The sequence below is a fragment of the Fukomys damarensis genome, unplaced genomic scaffold (assembly GCF_012274545.1).
Source record: "Fukomys damarensis isolate Sample0158 unplaced genomic scaffold, DMR_v1.0_HiC HiC_scaffold_28, whole genome shotgun sequence".
Classification (NCBI taxonomy): Eukaryota; Metazoa; Chordata; class Mammalia; order Rodentia; family Bathyergidae; genus Fukomys; species Fukomys damarensis.
In genome coordinates, this window is record NW_022900940.1 from 32,039,823 (window position 1) to 32,053,794 (window position 13,972).

A 13,972-nucleotide genomic window follows, 5' to 3' on the forward strand; every position below is an offset into this window, starting at 1 on the left:
TCAAAATTCAAAATTGTTTCTATATTAATATGGATTAATAGATTGATTAATTATAATTAATTTATTCTATATTAATATATAACAAAAATAAACTTAATGATAATAAATGAAAATCTAAGGAAAACATAAGAAAAATAATTTATTATAATTTTATTACTTTTTCAAAATTGTTTCTATATTAATATGGATTAATAGATTGATTAATTATAATTAATTTATTCTATATTAATATATAACAAAAATAAACTTAATGATAATAAATGAAAATCTAAGGAAAACATAAGAATCTAGAAAAATAAATTTTAAGGGCATAGTGGGTAATGTAGGTAACGGTAACAACAGGCCTATATTGTATTTCTATAAGCTTTCTTCAAATTCTTTTGTTTGATTTTTGAGACATAATCTTGCTCTGCAGTTCAGGCTGGGCTCAAACTTACTATGTAGCCCAGACTGTTTTTGTACACCTGGCAGTCCTCCTGCCTCAGCCTCCCAAGCTCCGGGGTTACAGACCTGTGCCACCACACCCGTTAGCTTTTCTCTAATTCTGAAATGAGCATCTGTCCTTTGAATCTTAGCATCCATTCTCTTTTTTCTTCCCAGTGGGAAAGGACTTAGGCTCAAAGTCAAGTAGTTGGAGAGCACAGTTCCAGCTCTGCATTAGCATCAATCCTATAGCTCTGTCTTCTTCATCACTTTTATTTTGAGACCAAAGATGGTAGAAGAGAGCATCTTGGAATGGTGTGAAAACTTGATGGCCCTATTAATCATAGCTTCTTGGCTTCCACTTATTTGACTAGGGTGAAGGTACAGAGAAATGGCAAAGACTGAAATGATAAAATGAAGCCAAAGTACACTGCTTTGATAAGAGATCTCTGAGAGCCAAAGATAAATCTGTTGTGGAGTGAAATTTTACAAGTCTCTCATGTAAGGGTTATGCGGCAAAAGGATCCCAAAGCCTTCAGTATTATCTTTTCAAATACAAAGAATTATAAAGAATTGATAAAATAAAATATATTCACATGACTTATACTGAAAAAATATACAGGTGTACTGAAATTTAAAATATGGGGTTGAGATGATGGTAAAGGAAAAAAAAAAGAACAGAATATGAAATGAATGCATTATGTTGTCAGTTCTGAATCTGTGTCTTAATTTGTATATCTTAATTATATGTAGACCACTTATTGTAAGTTGGACACTAGTAATCTGTTTGTCTGGTACCTTACCGTTTTTATTGGTTTTGAGCTCTTTGGGTTCCGAAAATTCTTCATGGAGGACTTGCTAACTGCTGTTGGTAAGAAACTATTATGTTTAGCAGCACAAATTACCCAGGAGGGGCAAAACATCAAACGAGACTTTTAATTAATGATAAATGGTGACCTCTAAAATATTCCACAGTAAAGAATTTAGTAAAGTGAGTAGGTTCAATGAAAGAAAATAGATGAATGTATGTTCAAAACCACTGACTTGCAAAGTGACTAGTGTGTGCTGCAATGCTAATGAGAGACAAAAGAATCACCCACCTTGCAGAGCAGCCAGCGCTACAACGTAGGTGGTGCATGGCCTGACAGAGCCAAGACCCAGAATTGGACCAGTAGTGCTGAATGGCTGACACAATTTGCTGGGGAGAAGAGATCACAGCCATCATCTCAGAAAACTCAGATAGTAATTTACTAAAATTGACCATTTAGAAAAATGGAACTAGGATAGGCTATTTCCCAGAAATGAATAGCATGGCCTTTCTCTCTGTGGCTTTGCACATGAAATAGTCTGAAAAGTTAGAATGTGATGGAGGAAGTGCCTGAAAAAAGCTATAAGGTCATAGAGATTGAGACAGGTGATGGGAAAAGAATTAGGCTCTTAGATTTAACTGAGGCAGAAGAGGACATTGGAGCAACTGAGGCTTGCAGTAAGTGACGTGTGCAATCTTCTTGTTTAAATTAGCAAAGGATTCTGGAAAAAAGTTACAGATGTCATCTAATGTAATCTTGTTCTCTAGAAAATCATTCAGATTTGAGGTAGTCACATTATCCTGCTACCAGGATCCCAGCTCGCTTTGTCTTTGCTGACTTCCTTTCTGGTGCCAACCCTCCTCAGAAGGCCTGAGATAAGCCCGAGGGAAGGAGAAGATGCAAAATATTTCATTCCCATGAAAGGTTTTTCTTTCCCAGCTGATTTGAGAGATTTTCAATGGAAAGCCATGTGGGGAGGCTGAGAGGACTTGCTGCTAATTTTTCATACCTCCACATGGCCGTCCCTCTGCCTGCAATGACACCGCATTCCTCTCCTTGTTCAAATTATTTTTCTTCAATGTCTGCTTCAATCATCTTTTTAGTGTACTTGTGTTAAGTATTTCCTCCACACACAATGAGCACTGCATCAGACAGCATTTGTGTCTACTATAATATATCTTTGGTGTCTACTATAACATTGATTAGAGAAAACATGAGGAGAAGTATAATGTTATCTTTATTTCTACAATTGTTCTTTTCTTTCTGAAGGTACCAGCTTGTCCTCTTCTTTCCTAATAATATAGTTTCACTAGATGCTCAGTATTGACAGTCCTTTCCAGCCCACATTTGCAAAAGTTTGAGCCATCCTTTTGGCCTCCATGCTTTCAGAAGAGAAATTTGTCATTCTAACTTGTTTTTCTTCATAAATGGTTCACTGTTTCTATAATGAATTCTTCTTTTCTGATTGTTCTGAAGTTTTATTTTGTCTTCGATTTTCAGAAACTGTCTTGGTGTGGATTTCCTCAGTTCAATTCAATTTGCAATTTGTTCAATATTTTTTGAAGCTAGATTTTTTTACATATTTGGCAAGATTTGGAAGTTTCAATTAGTAATTTTTTTAGTATTTTCAGTTTCATATCCTTTCATCTTTGCTGCAACTCTGAAGATAAAAATGCTATATCATTTGTTATTGTCCCTCATAATATAAGGCTCTGTTCAATTGTTAGTCTATTTTATGTTTCTTAGTCAGACTGAATAAATTCCATTGTTCTTTCTCCAAGCTTACAAATTTTACCTATTTTTTCCACTGTACTACTGTAGAAATCCTGGAAGTACTTTTAAAAATTTATTATATTTTATAGTTATATATTTTCATTCAATTCTTTGTCATCCCTTTTTCTTTTTTGGCATTTTCTATTATATTATTTGGTTTAAGGGAATTTGCAGTTGATTTTGAAGTGTTTTTATGATAACCTATTTAAAATTCTAGTTATATAATCCAACATTTCATTGAATTTAATATTGACATCCATTTTCTTTTCTCATTCAGATTACGGTTTTCCTGATCTTTGGAATAACACATAATTTCCTATTCTATCCTGAGAATGGTGAGTATTATATTAAGAGATTTTTAACCCTATTTAAATGTATTTCAGCCAATAGTTGCCTGGTTTAGGTTTAGTGAGTGGCTTCTGGCTTTCTTTTTAGCATTTTTGGATACAATGATAGCTTAGTTCCCAGAGCCCCTGCAGTGTTATCTGGGTCTGCTTATCTCTTCTTGTGCCTCTGGTTCCTGAACTATCCCTGCTGATCCTATCTATGGGGACAGTAAACAGTCTACTTGGCTGCCCAGTGTTGCTGGGCTACCTTACATGAGGAGTTCTAGGGTAGAATTTGTTCAGCATAAGTTTCTTTGTTCTTGAGGGTTCAAACTTCTGGGAATGCTGCCTCTGCTAGGATATCATTTTGCCTACTGCTGTCTCAGTACCACTGGGTACAGCCTCAAAGGGACGTATTGAGTTCAGTACATCAAACTGCTACCAGGACCAGGCTGTGAAGTGGGGACTGGGATGACTCACAACCATTTGTAGGCATAAAGAGGGGCATAGAAACGGAACCAGATCCATCAACTGCACTACCTGAAAAGTGGTGGAAATGCGAAAGACTGTCTGGAGTAGAAACCAGTGTATTTTCAATAGGCCCTTTAGCTACTTTTGGTTATATCAATTTTGAAACCAGCAGAGATAATCTCTACATTTGAGTGAATGTAACCACCTAATGTCCACTTTCTATTTCTCTCAGGGATGTCTGCCTGTGGTTCTGCCGCCTGCCTCGCAAGCACAAGGACCTGAGTTCAATTCCTAGTACTCTCCCCAAAAAAGAATATAGAGTCCAGAAAAAAACTGGGTTCAAATTCAGCCTACATCATATCTTTTGTAACACTGTTTTATCCCATAGAACTATATAAAAGTTATAGAAGAATATACAGTTAAACTTTATACATATAAGAAATGCAGAACATAAATAAATGGCTATCTTAGTCCATTTGTATTACTCTAACAGAATATTACAAGATGCAAAATCCATTTACAGCTTTGATCATCAACAAATCACGTATTTTAAAAATGTATCTCTATGTTCCCAGTTTTAAAAATAAACCAAAGAGAAATATTTAATGAAGGTTACTGAAACAGAAAGCTTGAAGAGTTCTATTAGCGACTTACACTCAAACAGACAGCATGGAGCAAGTAAAACAAACAGAAATTTAACTGGGTTAATGGTCACATTTGTAATAAACCCAAATTACAACTGGGGAAAAACTGGTATCTGAACAACTGAAAAATATGCCAGTGATGTGCATTAAACTGTGTACCTGGGCAGCTAAGTAACATCTGAAAGCTTTGCAAGGATGTGAGGTGAGAAAGCAAAAGGTGCTTTTATTCCACAGTAGCGGATTAGAACAAAACAAAGCAATTTAATGTTGAGTATTAGCATTTGTTACATGTCTTCTTTGGAGGTGGTTACTACACAAACCAGCTTTCCCTTCTCTTAGGAAGAAAGTGGCTTTAACCTTTCATTCATTATTGTCTCGATGTGAGTCACACGAAGGTCTTTAGGCCCCATTTGAAAATCAGACTGCTTAATGCAGCAGTGGAAGGATACAATGTTTCTAAATTTCATGTATTTTAAAGTTGTGCTTTGTTTAAAGACTATACTGGCTTGCTTTCTGTGTTTATAATAAAGACCTAGGAACAATGAAAAAAAATGTATCTCTAGTGATGCCACAAAAAGACATGCTAAAAAATGTGTCAAGGCTGTTCCTCAATCTTAAGACCATAGCGATAAAAAGTGTAACCATCATTTTTAGCAATATCTCTAAAGTCACCACAGGCATTCTCTCTCGCTCCCTCCCTTCCTCCTTTCCTCTTTCCTCCCTCCCTTTCTCTCTCCTTTCCCAGAATCATTAGAAAATGATTTTCAGTTTCAGTTCCTATGAAGGAAATTTTGTTTCATTCGTGAGCAGACCACTTCAAATACTTGTCCTTTTCCTTGCACATTAACATTGTATCAACCTAGCTTACCTTAGATTAAAACACTAAGTTTTATCCACTGAACAGAAGTTTTTTTGTTTGTTTGTTTGTTTTGTTTTTTGTGTGTGGTACCGGGGATCGAACTTAGGTCCTTGCGCTTGCGAGGCAGGCCACCGAACCGCTGAGCTAAATCCCCCGCCCCCAGAAGTTTTTATTGAAGCACGTTGCTGTTAAATTTTGGTATAGGTTTTCTTAACAACAGACTTCCCATTTATTTATTTATTTATACCATACATTTATTTATTTATGTAATCAGTCATCCAATCAAAACATTTGTTGAGTATTTATCATGAGCCAGACACTGTTTTAGGTGCTAGCCACCGAAAACACCTGTTTAACTTCACTTGAGACCTTGCTAAACACAGACTACATGAAAAGATAAGGCTTACTTATTTACACCCTTAAAATGAACTGTATATAGTTCAATTTTTGTTGCAAACAAACTATAAAGTTTGAATGGTTCTTAAAATAATATTACATTTTCTTCCTAAAAATTATATAGTTATTAAGAAAGTTTTTGTATTGGCATACTTGGAAAAATGATAAATTGCTCTATAAAAGACAAATTCACTTGTCAGAAATTTCACAAGTAGAGTTTTCCATATGGAAGGTAAAAATATGGCACACAAAATGCCAGAGAAGATAGGGTGAGGTAGATTGAAGGGATTCCCACTCATCCTTTAAATCTACGTGCCTGCTGAGAAAATCCAGATGGGCATTTACACCCTAAAATGAGTGCTGAGTAAGGGACAGAAGTGTCCAGTCTTGTGCAGAGCAACAGAACCAGCAGATCCCACTTCACCCACTGCATTTCAGTTCAATGAATGACACCTGTGTTTGTTTCACTTTTAACAACACTCTGTTCTGCCTCACTGAAATCCATGTTCCTCACAACTTTTGTAAGGAAAGATAAAACTCAAGAAGATGACAGTTAATGCGTGTCTGATATTGAAAATGGACTGAAACTTCTAAGTTTCTTTATTTTTTTTTAATTCATTGCGTTTTTGGTATAATTTAGGTGTATATTGTTATCATATTCATCACAGGGAGTTTGTAGCTGTACGTGATAAATCTCCATTATTTTTTTCCCATTTCCCTAGTTTATTTTTGAAGTTGTATAACATGATTTAAGTAGATGTTAGAAGTTTCCTCAGATGTTTCACATGTTCACTACAACTAAATACTTTCCAGCTTGTTTTCTATGTCCTTGCTTCAGAGAAGATATAAAATTTTAATCACAACCCCAAATTTAAAATTGTATTAGTTGCTATTTAGGATATAGATGAACACTGAGGTCAAAATATATGCTTTTTCTCCAATAGAGCCAGCTGTGGGGAATCAAATTGTGCTCTGAAGTACACATACTACAAAGCTCTCACTGAACAAGCACTTCCCTGCAGCAGGCCACCCATATGTGACAGAAGAGAGGGACTTCTTCACCAGGCTTTCTCAACACAAGGTGAAACAAAACCACTGTTTCTCTCCCCCAGACAAATGTTTAGCAAATTTGCCTAACGTGTGAGAGTAATTTTAAAATGTGCTAAAAATGATATGCCCACATTTGTTCATTCATACTGTGAGGGAAAAGTAGCCACACATTCTTAGCCAGCCTCTTCAATTCTCCTTTGAGAATTCTCTTGTGCTGTGAGCTCATTGAAAGCTAGCAGGATAATTGTACACAGTTTGTCACTGTACTCCAGGGAAGTTTATGGAAATGCCGCAGAAATAAACTACAAGTGGGAACCTGGCCTTCTGCCAAAATGCATTGTGTTCTGTCTCTCTCCTCTTCTAACAACACATTATCCTCTTCAGCAGTTCATTTGCTCTATATCATATAAAACATTTATCTCATTTCAGACATTTTAGAAATACGGACTATTATAATACCCCAAGTAATATTAATAACTGATAATAATGTCTATAATAGTTACACTCCATAATGAGTATTAATACTAATTAATATTGTGCCAGGCAACTTTCTAAAAGCTTCATATAGACTAATTCATTGATTTCTCACCATACTGCACAAGGCAGATTCTGTCTTTATGACCGTTTAACAGATGAGGACATCGAAGCAGGAAGGGGCACTGAGCCTACCAATGCAGAAAAGGAGCTGAAAACCCACCGGCTGTCCAGCACCAGAGACCTGGCTCTTAACCATTTGCCTCCCTTCTTCTACACAGTCCGTTCCATGACTGCACTGGACAACTTCTTCCTTTCTACAATGAACTTTAACTAATCAGGAAGAACTAATGAAAAATAGACCTAGGGGGTGGATTTCATAATATCTGGCTTAATTTTAAACTAAATTTATTTTTATTTTCACTCATTTATTTATTTTGTGGTGCTGGGGGTGAAACCCAGGACATTCCACATGCTAGGCAAGTGCTTCACCACTGAATGACACCCCCAGCCCAGCACTTTATTTTACACTACCCTAGTCTTACAGCATTAATGTCTAAGCAACTGTGCTAAAATTTCTTTTCAAAGATGAGTGTTCTCTTATACTTCTGATTTACATAATCAGCCTCAAGCAATACATACTACAAAATGGTATTTAGAAATACAAAATGTGGTACTTATTTGGCTGGCATGTCATTCACATTATAATCACAAGGGTTTTCTTTAAAGGGAATCTTGTAAAGTCTCCATGGATTGAAATAAATTTTAAGGAAAAGAAAGACAAAGGAAATGGGAGAAAGAGAGGAAGAGTGAGAAGAAAAAGACACGGGGAGGAAAAGAGAAAGAGAAAGAGGGAGACAGACAGACACACAGACAGAAAGAAACAGAGAGAGACCTCCTAGAAAGGACCCAAAACAGCTATCCACAAATTTAATACCCAAGACAGATCAAGAGACTATTGCACTGAGGAGGGGCTTAGATGTTATGTGACACTGACACCTCAGAATGAAAAGTGTAAGAGTTGTTGAGAAATAACTGTTTTGGCTTCCTAAAGCAGTATTTCAAGATTTAAAGTACTACCAAACATACATACTACTAAAAACACATACTTATATTCTATACTTAGACTAATTATGCGATATATCATATTTCTTGTCCAGAAGTTTCTATTTCTTCTCACCGTTTTCTCCCTAACAACACTGGAAGGTGGTATTTCACACATCAGCAGCCAGGCCTGGGATGTACCTATGCATGGGGCTGGTGTGGCTTCCACACCTCCATCTCAGGGGTCTCTGATGTCCAAGAGGAGGCAGGAGAACTCCTTGTCCTTCCCTCACCTCCAGATCCTGATGTCTATCATTCCAGAGCGGCAATAGAGTTGGAAGATCATATTTTTAAGAGCTACTCACTAAATCAGAAATGTTAATTTAAGATACACAAACAGTAATCCACAAGTAAACCTAATCTGTAAAAATAACAGACGATAAAAATAATCCAAAATATTTTATCTTAGCAGAGGAATTTGAGTAAAATACATGAGATTATATGAACTCTCAAGAGTGATTTAAATATCAAACTTGATTTATTTACACCCTATTCAAATTATAAATGGTGAAGCCATACCTTCACGGAAATCAGCATCCTGGTTCAATTAATTATCCCTGCATAAGGAACCATCTCAGAATATAAAGACTTCAAATGTCTTCAATATTAGGGACCATCCTCTGGTTCCATTGTGCCTTTTTCGGCTGGCCCTGCTTGCATCACTCTAGCAGCATTCCATTAATGGACATTCTCAGTAGAACTATGCCTATCAAAGCATAGAATCAATAATTAAAAACTTTCCAAAACAGAAATGATGAGGCTGAAGTTGATACCCCATTAATCAAATCAAACTTTTAAGGGGGAAATTATATTAATTCTGTATATCTTCCAGAAGACAGATACGGAGAAGAACTAGGTCTTAGTAGCTCATTCTGTGGGGTGGGGTCAGCATCACTCTAATACTCAAATCAAACAGGAACATTACAAGAAGAGCAAATTATACACTAATACCTCTCATGAGCATAGCTGAAGCAAAACACAACAAAATATAAATTATACAGCACAATGAAGGGGATTTATCTCTGGTATGACACACTGGTTCAACAAGGATAAACCACCTAATATAACCTATCATATAAGCGGTCTAAAGAAGAAAAATTACATTATCATACCAATTGTTAGCGACCTGACACCGCCATCACAGGCTGCATTTTCCTGGTGCTTCTTGGCTCTTAAAATGACCTCATGCTCTTATCTTTTGTCTCCCTCCCCCCAAGGCCACAGCAGGGTTAAACCTGTTTCTGCAGGACTGAACCCATAAAAAACCTGGCCTATGATAGGTTAAAAGTAGCCCACTCCTCATAAATAAGCAATACCCAAGCCCCAAAACAATAAAAGGACGTTCCTTTCTCGTCTCTTCTCTTCTCTTTTCCTCTTCTCTTCTCCTTCTTTTCTCTTCTCTTCTCTTCCCCCCTCCCTCTCTCTCTCTCTTTCCCCTTTTCCCCCTCTTTCCCCTCTCTCCCTTCTCTCCCCCCTCTCTCCTCTCCCCCTAACCTGCCTTCCCTAATAAAAGTCTCCTGTCAGACCTCTCGATGTGCGGCCTAGTTGTTGAGCATAGCTGTGCCTCTACACCAACAGATGCTGAAAAAAGCACCTGAAAATTTTAAACACTCATTCATTAAAAAAAAGAAAAAAAAACACTAAGCATACTGTAATGGAACTGAAAATCCTCACCTTGAAAGAACATCTACAAGACACTGATGAATGACATCACTGTGCATGATGAGAAGTATAAAACTTTCTTGTTGAGATCAGAAATATGGCAGAGATTTCTCTTCTCACAATTTTTCTTCACTATCACAGTGGAAGTTGTAGCTAAGGTAGTAAGACAAGAAAAAATAAGTGAAAGATTTACAACCTTGGAAAGGAGAAACAAAACTGCCTCTGACAAATTGTCTATACAAAAAAGCCAACAAAATCAACAAAAAAACAACTTAAATGAGTAAATGGTTGCACAAAAATTGCAAGGTATAAATTAATATACAAAAAATATTTTCCATGTATATGTTATTAAATGGAATGTAAAATTTAAAACATAGTATTATTTGTATTAGCTCCCAAAATGAAATCATCAAATAAAAACCTAACAAATTATCTATGGGATTTATGTAAGGAAAACTACATAATTGTGATGAAATAATCAAAGAACAAAATAATTGGAGAGATATTTACATTCATATATAGGAAGACTCAATATTGATAAGATTTTAGTTCTCCCAACTTGCTCTCTCGATTCAATGAAATTCCAACAAATCCCCAGCAAAGTCATTAATAGATACCAGAAATTTATTTTTAAAGTTTATAAGGTAAGACAAGGACCTAGAATAGTTAAAACAATGTTAGAGAAAAAATAAATAGTAGGACTGAGAGTACCCCACTTCAAGAGCCTCTATAAAGCAACAGTAACCATGAAAATATAGTGTTAGAGAAATAATAGACAACTATATCCACAGAATGGAAACAGACCCATAAATATGGCCAACTGATCTAAAAACAGGAACAAAAGCAATGCCATGCAATGAGCAAATGGTACTGTGACACCCAGATACCCTCACCATCAAGCAGACAAGCAGACATGGAAGAATTTCAAAAAGAAGGGAGTGAAAAGGAGAAACAAAAATACTTGTAGAAATAATGGCTGAACACTTACATATGTCAAGCAAAACACTGGTCTGTACATTTTCCTTCTTAAAATAAAAAGAGACATATCCATTCCTAGATGCATCACAGTCAAACCGGAAAGCCAGAGAATCTTAAGAACAGCAGAGAGGAACTTCTCATGTACCAGGGGTCTTCTATGAGACTGACCCACCGAATTCCACTCAGAAACAGTGGGAAGAGCATGATAGGACGGCATATTCAAAGAGGTTAATGATAAAACAATTCCAACCAAGGTCTCTATTCTTTAACAATAAAGAAAGTGAGCATATCCCCAGATCAAGACACCTAATTTGCTGCCAGCAGTACTACCTTACAAGAAATATTAAATGAATGGAAAGAAAAGGTTTATTATTGGATCACTGTCAGAGTGTGTATGTATGCATGTGTATACATGTGTGTAAAGTTCACCCAAATTTCTTCTGCAGTTTAATATTCATTGATTTCAGAAGCAAAAATATTAGAACCACAAAATAATATTATTTCAAATTTTGTTTCATTTGTTATACATATTTAGAGTTGTGAATTTTTAATAATGTATTGATTCAGTTTCTTTCTGGGAGAAGGTTTAGACCTTCTAACTGAAGACTGAAAAATAACTAAAAAAATTGTACAAAATTTGTTTAAAAATTCAGAATGCTAGGTAAGTATAAAAGAAATTCCAGTTTTAAACAAGCTTATGCAAAGCAAGGGAAAAGCTGGAGTTGCAGAAATTGGAGCTCCTGAGTGTGATAATTCCTGTGAAATACAATAATTACACAGACAACTGCACATTTCTCATAACTATGAAACTGATGCGGCTCAGGCAGACATCCCCAAGGAAGCAACAAGACTTGTGATCCTGGACAAACATCCTGCCAAGTAGAGCAGGGGAGTTGGAAGGAGGGATCTGGAAGACCCAAGCTGTGCAGGATCTGGAGAGGTGGGGGGTGGGGGAGGGGCCGTGGCTGGGCCTGTCTCCTGGTCTCCAAGGGACTTCAGTTGCCCAAAGGTGACAGTGCTTCTCAGATGATGAAGTTTCTCTTTCTTTCAAAATGTTTTCTTGATACCTGGAAGTGCCCCGGTTCTACTACCTGGGCAACAGATGTTATCCTTGCCCTTGGGTATGGATTGGTATACTTCCTTCTATTAATCCCACAGCTCCAAATTAGTCAGTCTACCCCAACAACTAGGAAAAAGACCATCAGAAAGGTAAGGAACTCTTGGCCAAACCAACAGATGTCGATGCTCTTTTTCCACTCTTCTTTCCACTTTTCCAAATCAAATACAGAAACTTAAGAGAGGGGAAATTGTGGGAACGATTACAATATAATTCTGTGGTGAAGTTTCAGGGAAGGGGTGAGGGTAGGCACTAGGAACACCTGTCTCAGGCTCTCAGACTATCTGTGTGTAAGCTGGAGGTGCCAGGGTGAAATCAAACATTGACTCCATGGCCAAGGATCGGATTTCCAAGAGAGTTGGGGGCCTCTGAGGAAGGTCAGAGTCCAGTACCAGGTGCCTCTGGGCTTCGCTTATTCTCAGTGCTGGTCTGATCTGCCAGTTGTGCTGAGCCCCTGAGGGCCTCCACCACCGGATGGAGTTGCCTCTGGCTTCAAGAAGCAAAATCCTCCCTGGCTGAGAGGCATGGGTAGATCTCAGCTTGTGCTCCCTGAGCAGAGGAACTGTGATTCAAGACATCCATGGTAGAGCTCACAGAGAAATTCTTCTGCGATTTCCAAACAAGAAAAACAGAAAATATTTTTAGCCACTTTAAACATGGGCTGTTTGCTAATGGGAAAAAGTCATACTGTTTAGGAAAACGGTCTGTAAAATCCAGGGAGATGAGCAGGAGAATTGGCCCAAAGCTTCTCTTTTTTCCTTGTCTTTTAATACCACATGAAGAAGAGATGGAGCAAGAATAAGAAGAGCTGTATTCTGAAAGGTAAGGCTCAGTCCTTCCACCCCAGGGGTGACTTGAGCTCATCAGTCCCTCAGTGACCACAGCCACAACTCTGAGGATGTCAGGTGGGGAGGCCTGAGTGGGCAGCTCCTGGGAAGGAAAGCTGAACTGGGAACGTTTCTCAAGCTGTATGCTTGTAAGAAAGTGGTGATGAACAAGGAGATGGGGGGTGTTCAGAAGAAAACAGTGTGAGCAGTGGTGGAGAAAATACTGCCTGGATTTGGAGGGGGACCTCTAGGTCCATCTATGGACAGTTCATTCACTTCATTAGAGCAGACTCCTCTTTAAAATGACCTGTTCTTCAGACTGGAATACACAAAAACAAACCCAGATGTACTCAGCTACCTCATCTTTGACAAAGGAGCTGACCATCCTCAGTGGAGGAAAGATAACCTCTTTAATAAATGGTGTTGGAAAAACTGGATGTCAACCTGCCACAGATTAAAATTAGACCCTTATCTTTCACCATGCACTAAATTAAAATCCAAATGGATTAAAGATCTAAATATTAAAACAGAAACATTAAACTTGCTGGAAGGTAAGTTAGGCAGAACTCTGGAAGACATTGGTATAGGAAAAGACTTTATGAACAAATCCTCAGTAGCACAGGAACTAGCAGATAGAATCAACAACTGGGATCTCATCTCACTAAAAAGCTTATGTACTTCAAAAGAAACCATCAGCAGAACTAAGAGACAACCTACAGTGTGGGAAAAAATTTTTACCAGCTGTTCCTCAGACAAAGGACTATTAACAAGGATATATAAAGAACTCAAAGCAATCAGCCCCCCAAAATATAAAGACCCGATTCAAAAAATGGGCATCCGAAATGAACAGACATTTCTCAAAGAAGTAAAAGCAGCAAGTAAATATATGAAAAAATGTTCCACATCACTGACCATTCGAGAGATGCAGATGAAAACAACACTGAGATTCCACCTCACCTTACAAAGAATGGTTGCTATCAAGAAATCAATCAATAACAAATGTTGGCGGGGTTGTGGGGAGAAAGGAACCCTCCTCCATTGTTGGTGGGAGTGCAGACT

General features: G+C 37.4%; 1 long non-coding RNA gene across 1 annotated transcript in view; it reads right to left on the reverse strand.

Annotated features, from left to right (window-relative positions):
- The window catches only part of LOC104854331, a 74,741-nt gene that overhangs the window by 49,126 nt on the left and 11,643 nt on the right, over positions 1 to 13,972 (reverse strand). Inside the window, exons 2-3 of the long non-coding RNA XR_778062.3 lie at positions 10,004 to 10,144; positions 8,849 to 9,035 (exon numbers count right to left, since the gene is read on the reverse strand). This is a non-coding gene — a long non-coding RNA (uncharacterized LOC104854331). The remainder of the gene's footprint in view (positions 1 to 8,848; positions 9,036 to 10,003; positions 10,145 to 13,972) is intronic.